General features: G+C 32.9%; 1 pseudogene; it reads left to right on the forward strand.

Moving 5' to 3' along the window:
* Positions 1 to 5,742: 5,742 nt before the first annotated feature.
* LOC112038193 (potassium channel AKT1-like) lies at positions 5,743 to 11,395 on the forward strand (annotated as a pseudogene).
* Positions 11,396 to 12,282: the final 887 nt, after the last annotated feature.

Below are 12,282 nucleotides of genomic sequence, written 5' to 3' on the forward strand. Positions count from 1 at the left end.
TAATTTATTAATGTCATTTCATGTATTAGTCATTGGTACTCTTTGATACAAATGCATACAAAGACAAGATAGGTCATTTTAGCACTTGACTTGGGCTTTTATGTTGAAAAATGTCTTAAGGTAGGTCATTGTATTATGTATGTGTTAGTGGGAAGGTTGTGAGCAATTAGAGGCTGATGAGTGGGAGTTATTCAAGGATAGATTTGGGTATGTAGATTTTGTTTATACCCTTGTGTCATATTTTAGAAGCGAAATAGGGAAAAATATATTGCAGGCTTATTTTTGTCATTTTACCAAAAATTACTTTTATACTCGATTGCTTTGTGATGTGCTTCTACTATTTGGCTTTGTTTGTTCATTTGTTATAATGTTGCTTCCATCTTATTCAGAATGAAGAAGATGCTCATACTGATGTTGATGATGGGGATGAACTTGATGATGGGGATGCACTTGATGGTGATGACAGATTTTTTTGATGGAGTTATGAGTATTATCCTTCTGCTTCATGTATTTATATTGATTATGTAGTTTAATTGAGTATGTATGTATGTATCAAGTTTAGTTGATACAATTTTGGCTTTGTTTGTTCCTTTGTTATAATGTTGTCTCCATCTTATTCAGGGTGAAGATGATGCTCATGCTTATGTTGATGACAGGGATGCACTTGGGGATACACTTGATGATGAGGATGCTTTTGATGATGGTGATGACAGATTTTTTTTTTTGATGGAGTTATGATTATTGTCCCGCTACTCCATATGCTCCATATGTAGTTAAATTGAATGCTCCATACATTAGGGCCTATTTTGTGTACCCTTAAAAAGGGTGTGATATGTTTTGTGTACCCTATGCTTGTGATTTGCCCTGGACAAGTTAGAAAGGGTGTGATATGTTTTGCGTACCCTATGCTTGTGATGCCCAGGACAAGTGAAATATGTGTGCATGTATATATATAGTGGCGATTGTGACTATTGATATATGTTTGTGATTTGCTCAGGACAAGTGAAATATGTGTGCATCTATATATATATATATATATATAGCCACGTTTGTAGACCCAGCAAGATATTTTTGTAAAAAAGAAAAAAAAATTATAGTGGCGTTTTTGGACCTATAGTGGCGTTTGTAAAACACCAATATACAATGGGTAAGGAATCCGTTCTTGACCTATAGTGGCATTTAACAAACGCTGCTATAGGTCCCTCCTGTAGTGGCGTTTACAAATGCTGCTATACCCTATTAAAAGAAATTTTGATTTACCTATAGTGGCATTTACAAATGCTGCTATAGGTAAATTGATTTTTTTGTAATTTGGCTATAGTGGCGTTTGAGAAACGCCACTATAGATTTACACCCTATAGTGGCATTTTCGAAATGCTGCTATAGCACTTTAAAAAAAAAAAAAAATTTAGGTTGTAGTGGTGTTTTAGGGTAGACCTATATTGGCATTTGTAAACACCACTATAGGTCTATAATAGTGGTACAATAGTGGCGTTTACAAACGCCACTATAGCCCAAATGGCCCTATTATAGTGGCATTTTTTTGGACCTGTAGTGACGTTTCAAAAACGCCACTATAGGCCCAGTTTTTTGTAGTGGTTTGCAATCAAATTGTGTTGGATATATCATATATGGTGTTGACATAATAAGTGTGAGATGATGTGGTACATGTCAAAGAAACTCATTTTGTGAACAATTAGAAGAGATCAAAAAGAAGGTGCATACTTAAGAGGGCCTTAGGCCATAGTTATCAATGTCTCGAAGGATTTTCAATTACTTACCCCAATTTTTTTTTTTTAGGATTTCCTTTAACAGCAAAATTTGGTTACAATCAATAGCTATTACTCTCATTAAAAAAAAAAAAAAAACATGATTATATATTTTGAAAGGTGTGGCTCCAGTACTTTTTTAACTAGACATATCATTTTGTTTTAAATATACAATGACAAGTGGTAATGAGTTTTAATCTCCACATTTTATTTAGTTAGTGGGTGATGTGGTAGTTTCTCATTAAAACAAAAAGAGATTTATTTTAAAAAAGTATTGGATGTAAACCAAACCCTATTTTGAAAACTTAATCGGAATTTGAATTGCTTGTTATTTACGTTTTTAACAAGCATGTCAAATTTCGTGTTAACTGGATGTTATTTATTATTCGATCTATAAACTTATTATTTATGCATCATTTTAGATTATAAAAATTTAAAATTTAAATATTTGATTAATGACATAGTTATTAATCTTTGATTTTCTGAAAATTTTGCAAGTATGAGGGACTTAAGAAGAAAATGTAATCTAACGATAAATTTCTCAAAATTCATATCTAGTAAATAGATATTGATTGGATTTGTAATACTCTACCGTACTACTTCCATAGAAAACCTATATTAAATTTTTAAGAGAGACCAAAAGGAATTTTTTTTCCCATTAGATACAATAAGATTTGAACAATTGATGTATTATCCTTAAAGATTACTTTTTATCCTTAAACAAAGACACTAATTGGTGTTTGGTGTAGATAAGATTTAAACATGGGTCATTTATTTGTTTGATAATATAAGAGATTTTACTAATTGAACTAATTAAAACCCACATGAGAGACAAAAAATTGATCAATAATTACTATCATTCCATTACTGTCTCTGTCAGCTAGTAGTAAATCTCAAGATTTACTTCAGCTTTTAAGTAATAAGCATTTTCCCTTGTAGGCATCTTTGTCAATTTGTCAGATTCAAGACAAGAGAGTTGCACATGCCACATGGTATAGGAATAATATCTCTCTAAATAGGGAACTTCCTTTTGCAAATCTCTTGTACACTAAGTTAATGAGAGAATGATTCTAGCTAATGAGATTATTATGAAAAGAAATATATATGTCTGTTTGTTTTACTTGAAATAAGGGAGATACGAAAGTTAATTAAAGACAAAAATGTGCAAATTAATAACTTCATATAACATAGATTTGAAATATGTGTCAACTGTCAACTAATTTTTTTTCTTTCAAATATGTGTCAACTAATTAATAACATCTCTTGCTGTATTTCACTCAAATAAATATATAAATAAATAAAAATTTCTTATTGCATGTGAGAGGAAAAGATAAGACCTCCGTTTCTACCAAAAAAAGAAGGTGAAAAGGCAAGGAGAGGTTTACTGGTTACATCTATTATGCATAACCCTAATGGGCTTCCAAAGACCAAAGAAAAAAACTATATATTAATATGACCTATTGAAAATAAAGAACTTATATGGACAAAATAAATAAAAACTTTAATTATTTGTTGACCAATTATTTTTTTTTTCCTAATAAATATTACTAAACATGTAGTATATAATTTCATCATATTAAAGATGGGATCTTACTATGGTAAATATTGTAGGAAATATGAAAACAATTAAAACTGACCCTACAACTAATATCATCATGAATAATGTTAGAGATATAAAATATTTTGCAAATTTTTTTACATATATATATAAATCATGGTTTTAATTAAAGCAAGGAATCTTCATATTGTACAAGTTGGTAAACCCTAACCAGTAGGAGTACTATATGGGCTATATAAGTCACGAAATAATTGGAAAAAATATATTCAGAATATATATCAGTGCTAGCTATTTAAGGTAGTATAGACGTAAAGCCTGGATATTTACGGCCATATTGACGTAAAGCTTGGAATATTGATCATATTTCTAACAGGATACGAAGGTCACATACAAGTGTGAGGAAATCTCTCCAAAAACGGAGGGGGAAGGAGAGAACCCTAAATTGGCAAAAATATCCAGCTTGAAGGCTTGCATTTTTTTTTTTTTTTTTTGTGATTTAAAAAATGATAATAATTTGTGAAATTATTGATTAAAGTACATTTTTGACCCTTAAAATTTCGGGTTATATTTATTTTGCTTTTAATATTGTCCCTACCGTCCATTTATATTAGTAATAACCTCGCCGTCGCTCTAGATCTTCTTGTTTAATTATTTCATGCAATACTAATTCTAAATGCTATGGAATGCAAGAGTTTAATTGTTGTAAGGCAAAAAAAAAAAAGTATTATGAATGTGTGTTTTACTAACGGAAATGGAATAACCAATAACATGAAAGTCAAAATAAAATTTTTAAAACGGTTTAAATGAAAACAATCCTTAAACAATAAAAGTGCACCAACACTATATTTGCATTATGCTTTCTCACTCACATTAGGATATATAGGTATCGCATGTGCAAGATCCCTCAAGTAGGACCAACCTTGTATGAGAGGAGCTAGGGTATAGGACTTCACGTAGGACCACCCTTGTATGAAGGGAGGGTATAAGAGTTCAAGAAGGACCACCCTTGTAAGAAAGGAGGGTATACTACATAGAGTAGCAAATAGATTCAAAATTTTCATGCTTGTATTTTCAAATTATGACTATTATTTAATTTGAAAAATTAATGTATAACACCATTTTAGGCTCCATTTGGGAGTTCATAAGGGAATGGAATGAAATGATCATAAGGGAATGGAAAGGAATAGAATGGAATGAAATGCATTTAAGTAAGGGAAATGAATAGAAAAGAATGGAATGAAATGGAATTAAGTAACATTGATTGAATGTTTTAAAATAAAGGAATGAAAAAGAATGAAAATGAATAGAATTTAAGTAATCTTGTTTAAGAGTAACATGGAGAGAATGAAATTAAATCATTTTATGAAAATATTATTATTAGACCCCTATTTTAAAATAAAGAGTTGAACATATAGAGGTATTTTGGGAGTTTTAGTAAAAAAAATCATTAAATCTAATTTCATTCCCTTCCATTCCTCCTAATTTCAGGGGAAATGAAAATTTGAGATTTTAAGGGAATAGAGAGGAATGAGTGTTCTCTCCTACTCATTCCATTATCTCCTACTCATTCCATTCCCTCATACTTAAACTCCCAAATAAAGGAATGAGCTTTCTATTCATTCCATTAAAATTTCCAAATAAGAGAAGGGAAGAATATTGTAAAATTATTCTTTTTATTCCATTACATTCATTCCTCCCAAACGAAGCCTTAAGGTCAAGATGCTTCAACATATGATGCCTATAGTCTAAGAAGGCCATATATCTATTTAATATTTTATACAAGAATGTCAAACATAATGACAAATAATATCAGTTTTATACAGCTAGCCAGCAATAAATAAAATAAATTAAAAGAACAAGAACAATATGGTAAACTCAAATTTCAATAATCCAGCATAAACCAGAAAAGAATAACACAATAAAAAATCATTCATATATATAATACAGAAAAAATCAAACCAGTAAAAACAATATATAACCAGTCTTTTATATATATATATATATATATAAATTTATTGGATAAATAGTTTTATAAAATAATTTAACTAAATTCTCTTAAAAGTTTAGAAAATTAAGTTTACCTTTTGTAAACAAAAACATTAAAATAATAATAACAAAAAAAAAAATTGTTGTCTAGAGTAGGGATAAAAGGGTCAAAAAGAGTAAGCAAACCGGTGTTTGTGACTCTGAGTGTTCGAGAAATTCAGCGAGATCGCTCATGCTATAAAAGGAGACTAGAACTATTCCATATATAGCGCATTGAAGAAGCACACAAAGAAAGAAGCATTGTCGTAACACATTGGCAACACATACACAAGAAAGAGAGAGAGAAGGTGTATTTATTTGCTGTGTACGTACGTACAAGAAAAGTTAATACAAATAGTGCTCCTTTTTTTCTTGGTTTGTCTTATAACAATGGAGGCTCTAATAAACAGTGGACTCTGTAAGGATTCACTGCGCAGACAAGAAGATATTGAACAGTTGTCAATGGATGGTAGCCATTACAGTTTCTCAACAGGGATTTTGCCTTCTCTTGGAGGAAGTAGTGCACGCAGAATCAAGCTCAAGAGGTTCATCATATCACCCTATGACCGCCGTTACAGGTGCAAAAATGATTTGATTCTTGGTTTTTCTTTGTGGGCTTGTGACTTTTTGTTTCCTTTACATTCATGTGTGTTCTATATATATATATATATATATATAAGACTGTTATATATATTTTTTTTACTGGTTTGATTTTTTCTGTATTATATATATGAATGATTTTTATTGGGTTAATCTTTCTGGTTTATGCTGGATTGTTGAAATTTGAGTTTACCTACCATTTTGTTCTTGTTCTTGTTCTTGACATTCATGTATTTATTTTTTTGGATTTTTTTTTTCTAAACTAGAATTTAATTTATTTATTATTTGTTTTGCTCTATACTATTTTTACTGTTTATGTGTGCATGTTTAAATCTGAGTATTCAGAAAAGAAAGGTTTTGACTTTTGATTAGGGATGACCGTTAAACGGCTAAGATCAGATTTTTATTTTTTAATATCAAATTCATAACAAATAGTATCACAAATAATTATTTATAACTAAAACATATCTTAATATCACAAATCACAATATATCAAATAAAATAAACCACAAAAGCTAATAAGTTTATATACTTAGGATTTTGAAAGGTATATTAATAAATTAAAATTTAGTTAGACGGAATAAATGAATTTTATGTGATGGACACATGTTTATTTATTAAATAGATTAGATATGTTAACCCAAATATGACATGGGTTCATTTTAGATTTTGGCACTCCTACTTTTGATTCTTTTGAGTTCTATAATATATATATATATATATATATTATATATTCTTTGTTTTATTTTCTTAATATTATTATTAAAAAGATATGTATAAAAATCAAGATTATTATTATTATTTTAAAAATTCAGTATTGGATTGGTATTCTAAAAGTGAGAAACTAGTGGCTGAATTGTCATTAATTTGCTTTTTTTTTATTTTTTTTTGGAGAAAATTTTTTCTTCTCTTGAAATATTGTTGAAATTATATAAGAGGTCAGGTCTAAAGTTTTAAATTTTAAACAATGACACATTTGGGTTTAAGTTGATTTTAAAGAGTCTTATTGCCAAAATAAGAGAGACCTGATAATAACTCTTATATATTTACGCTAAAAAGAAAGTGTTGTCAAATATGGGAGACTCGGGATTGACTCTCCCACTCCTACTTCCACAAATTTGTGTTTAAATTCTATTATATCTATAAAATAAAATAAAATAAAATAAACAATATATGACATGCACTCTTACGAAGATTAACAAATTTCTGTCTAAAATTTGAAATGACAATATTTTTTTTGCTAAGCTCAGCTAAGATTACATTGGTTATCGCAGAATTTGGGAAAATTTTCTTGTTTTTCTGGTCATCTATTCTGCTTGGGTGTCCCCGGCCGTTTGAATTCGGATTCCTTAAGAAGCCACGTGCACCTCTCTCCATAGCTGATAATGTTGTCAATGCATTCTTTGCTGTGGATATTATCATTAGGTTCTTTGTAGCTTACCTTCATAGAGCAACCTTCCTACTTGTGGATGACCCAAGAAAGATAGCATAGAAATATGCATGTTCCTGGCTTGTCTTTGATGTCATATCCACAATCCCATCTGAGCTTGCTTGGAAGATATCTCCATCACCTTTAAGGTCATATGGCTTATTCAACATGCTTCGCCTTTGGCGTCTACGAAGATTTAGTGCCTTTTTTTCCAGGTGTGAAGAGGTTTTTCCCATCTTATGAATGCCTTCGAGCCATTGTAAAACAATATGAAAGAACATTATTTTGTTTTTGTCTTAAGTCTTAACATGGGGTTTGTTTGTTCCTCAATACAGATTGGAAAAAGATAAGAGCTACAACTACTTTTGGGTTCGATGTACAAAACTTCTATGTGTAAGTCTTTTTAAATAACTCTGAAGACTATTTTTATAGGTGAAAGAAAAAGCATGCACAATGTAATTGTATTATTATGATTTGGATATTGTTTAAACAGGTTACACTTTTCTGGCTTCATTGTTCTGGATGTTTCTTTTATCTTCTGGCATCACGTTATGGTAACCCAAAAAGAACATGGATTGGAACATCAATGGATAAAAACTTCCTCGAATAGGAATTGTGGATCTCCTATGTGATGGCGATTTACTGGGCCATCACTACTCTAATTACTGATGGCTATGGTGATTTACATGCAGTGAATACAAGGGAGATGATCTTTGACATATTCTTCATGCTATGTAACCTTGGATTGACATCATATTTGATTGGAAACATGACAAACTTGGTTGTCAATGGGGCCAGTCGGACCAGTAAATATGTGAGTAAAAGCTGTACTAATTGAGAATGATACTCTGCCATACAAATAAACATACAGATTTAGATTTAGATTCCTGGTACATTCTTAATACCATTTCCTTGTCTTCTGTGACAAATTTCCAGAGGGATACCATTCAAGCTGCCACAAGTTTCGCTAAGAGGAACCGACTGCCTCTTCGTTTGCAAGAACAGATGCTTGCACATTTAAGTTTGAAGTTCAGAACAGACTCTGAGGGGCTCCAGCAGCAAGAGACTTTTGATTCCCTTCCTAAAGCCATCCGGTCAAGCATTTCTAATAATCTTTTTTACTCGCTTGTGGATAAGGTGTACTTGTTTCAAGGGATTTCAAATGATTTGCTTTTCCAACTGGTAATAATTCCTTAAAAGCTGCCTCAACTTCTAAACTTTGAACGCTTCTCCTTAAATTGATTTTTGCACGGCCTCTTTTGAATAAATGTTTATGTGACCAATTTTTTCTCTATATAATTTTCAAAGGTCTCGGAGATGAAACCCGAATATTCTCCTCCTAAGGAAGATGTGATCTTGCAGAATGAAGCACCTACGGACTTCTACATACTTGTCACCGGTGCTGTGGTAATAATTCAGTGTTATTTGTTTCTCAAAATCTTAAAATCCTGAATTTAATTTAACTTTTCAGTTAATTTAAATATAGCTGCACTATTGTTTTGCAATTTTTTTTTTTCCAATTGAGAATTGCAATTTCCTTTCTTTAATATAGCAAATAATGGCCTCTCCTCTAATGTCTGAATTGCATCACAGGAGCTATTGGTCTTCAAAAATGGAGTTGAACAGGCAAGTATGATCTCTCAAATTTTCTGAACAGTTTTAAATGGATGCATGAGAAATTCAAACATCTTTCCTGGTGTCCATGATATACAAGAAGCTGACTGATGAAATAATGAAAAATGATTGCAGGTTGTTGGAGAGGCAAAAGCCGGTGATCTCTGTGGAGAGATTGGGGTACTTTGTTATAAGCCACAGCTATTTACAGTGTGGACCAAAAGATTGAGCCAGCTACTGAGGCTAAACCGTGCCACATTCTTCAATATTGTTCAGTCCAATGTTGGAGATGGGACAATAATAATGAATAATCTCCTTCAGGTCTGTAAAGTTATAGCATCTCATGACATCTAAATCTTCATCAATGTAGAAACACTTTTCCTACTTAGACTAATCTGCACCCTTGCTGCCTTTTCTAACTTAGAACTACACTTTAAATTGTGTCCTTATGGTATAAGATTTTCATCCCATTTCCCTAGTCTTTGATGAAGCTTAGTAGATGCTGGTTTTGTATAATATAAAGAACTTGTGTAATGTGAAGTAATTCTGATTATACATATGACAAACTTTAACATATTATGTGCTACATGCCTTTTCTTCTTGGTGGGCAGCATTTGAAAGATCTTAATGACCCAATAATGTCACAAGTTTTAGTGGAGACAGAGAACATGCTAGCTCGTGGTAGAATGGACCTACCTCTTAGTCTATGCTTTGCAGCTCTTAGGGGAGATGACATGTTGTTACAACAGCTGTTGAAACAAGGTCTCGATCCAAATGAATTGGACAGCAATGGCAGGACAGTTCTGGTTTGTGACATGCTTCCACTTCTGATCTTATTCATTAACTTCTTATGATGTAAATTCTGATACTTCCTCTCTTAAATTTCTCCCCTTGTTTTATAAAATCAGCATACAGCAGCCGCCAAAGGAAGTGAGAATTGCGTGCATCTATTACTTGAATATGGGGCAGATCCTAACAATAGAGGTACCTCCTAGCCCAACAGCTCAACCTTTTGCTTTTTTTTCCGTTTTTAATTCTTGCAGCGCTCTGCTCTTAACCATGTGGGACAATGATATAGCTTGTTTTTGTTTTAAGAACGCAGTTTAGTTAAATTTCCATTTATTTCATTTGATTTTGGAATTGGGGTTATTGTCAAGCATGGATCATTTTGGGGATTGATTCAATATGTAATATAACGTGATGAATTTAATTTTGTGTATGCAGACTCAGACGAGAATGTGCCCCTGTGGGTGGCAATGCTGGGTGGTCATGAACCGGTGATCAACCTGTTACTAGAAAATGGAGCAAAATTACACTCCGGAGACATTGGTCAATTTGCATGCACTGCTGCTGAGCAAAACAACTTGAAGTTGCTCAAGGAAATAATTCGTCTGGGGGGAGATGTTATGCGTTCTAAGTCCAATGGAACCACAGCTCTCCATATTGCAGTTTGTGAAGGCAACACTGAAATAGTAGGATTTCTTTTGGACAAAGGTGCTGATATTGACAAACCAGACTTTGATGGTTGGACCCCAAGGGCTCTAGCTGAACAACAAGGACATGAAGACATTCAACTACTTTTCCAATCTAGTGGAGAGCCCAAAAATCAATCCTTCATTGCAATGCCTGAGCAGAGAAATGGCAATCAGTTCCTTGGCAGATTTAATAGTGAGCCAACAATCAGTCCTCTATCCCAGGAAGTCTCTTTCGAAGGAATAGCATTTGAATCATGGAGCCAAACCCGTCCAAGGCGTAGGGCTAATAATTTCCACAACTCTCTATTTGGCATTATGTCAGCTGCACACACTGAGGAGAAAGATCTTCTATTCCCTGCTAATCAGATAAGAAGTGCTAGGGACTCTGGAAGAAAAGCCGCTAGAGTGACCATCAGTTGTCCAGAAAAAGAACAAGCTAGTGGAAAACTTGTGCTACTTCCAGGGAGTTTTCAAGAGCTACTTGATATTGCTGCAAAGAAATTTGGGATCCTGCCTTCGAAGGTCCTAAGTAAAGATGGAGCTGAAATTGATGATATAGAGGCCATTAGAGATGGTGACCACCTTATTTTTGTCAGTTATCTTGGAATTTAGGAATCTAACAGCAAAAGCTCTCGAACCAATGGATGCTTTTGGTACATGCATAGATTGAATTTTATCTTCTTCTTTTTTCCCCTTTTTTTATTTAGCATCCTTCAATGTGATGGTTAGAACCTTAGCGGGCACGATCCCAAATTTCTTAGCACTAATCTCAAGTAGGTCTTGAAACTCCCTGGAAGTAGCACAAGCTTTCTAGCAACTTACCCCTTTTTGTGGACAACTAATTGTCACTCAAGCTAGCAGGCGTGAACTCCACAGTTTCTCGCACACTGCTTATCATTCTTCATTCTAGGGAGCTCTGTTCACACTTCACACCCTAAATTGGCAAATGCTAATTCCCCATGAGGTAACTGTATGATTTTCCAAGGTAAAAGAACACCCGACCAATTCGAAACAAAAATAAATAGAAACAAAGTTCTAATAAAGGGAACCCATCGACCCTATTCTAGCACCACATAGGGTTAGCATTCTTCACTGTTAAAATTTCTCCGATTTCTGCTACGTTGAAATTTAATTTTCGCATGCTAAATGGACATTCATATTCCTTTACAATAATCTACTAACAACACAGAATAATGTCAGTTCTGAATGTCATGAAATACTTTTGGGTTAAGTGAAATAGCTTGCACCTTGGTACCCCTTGTTGCACTTGATTCCTGATATATTAACAATTAAGAGGAAACGGTCACGGGGCTAGTAATTACAAGCATCAAAATGAATAAGTATAAGAAAAAAAAAATAGCCTAGATCCTTATGAGTCTAATTAAAGCCATAGCAGCCTCAGCAACAAAGCCTCTACACTCCTGGTGGAGCTGTTTGGAACCATAACAAACCAAAAAGCTTCTTGATGTGATTTGCAGCTAGCAAATGTCTTCTAAAATAGGTTGCAACTGAAATTGGCAGCCAGGGCCTTGAGCAAGTTGCACAATGACATTAACAAAGGAGATATATAGACCAGTTTTTACACGTCTTCTGAGGTTTGGGTTCGTCATGCAATTATAATTTTGTTAAATATATCCATATTTTGCAAGTCCTTTATTGATATTTCGGGTCCATTAACAAACTAATATAGTAGAATTACTTGCTTTAGTGTACAATACTACTCTGCTGGCCTATAAGCACTGCTTTATTTAGTTTTAAAAATACTTGTTTTACACGTTTAGAAAGCATGATTAGGATAGCAGTAATTGCATT

This window comes from Quercus suber, unplaced genomic scaffold (genome assembly GCF_002906115.3).
Source record: "Quercus suber isolate HL8 unplaced genomic scaffold, Cork oak 2.0 scaffold_712, whole genome shotgun sequence".
Classification (NCBI taxonomy): Eukaryota; Viridiplantae; Streptophyta; class Magnoliopsida; order Fagales; family Fagaceae; genus Quercus; species Quercus suber.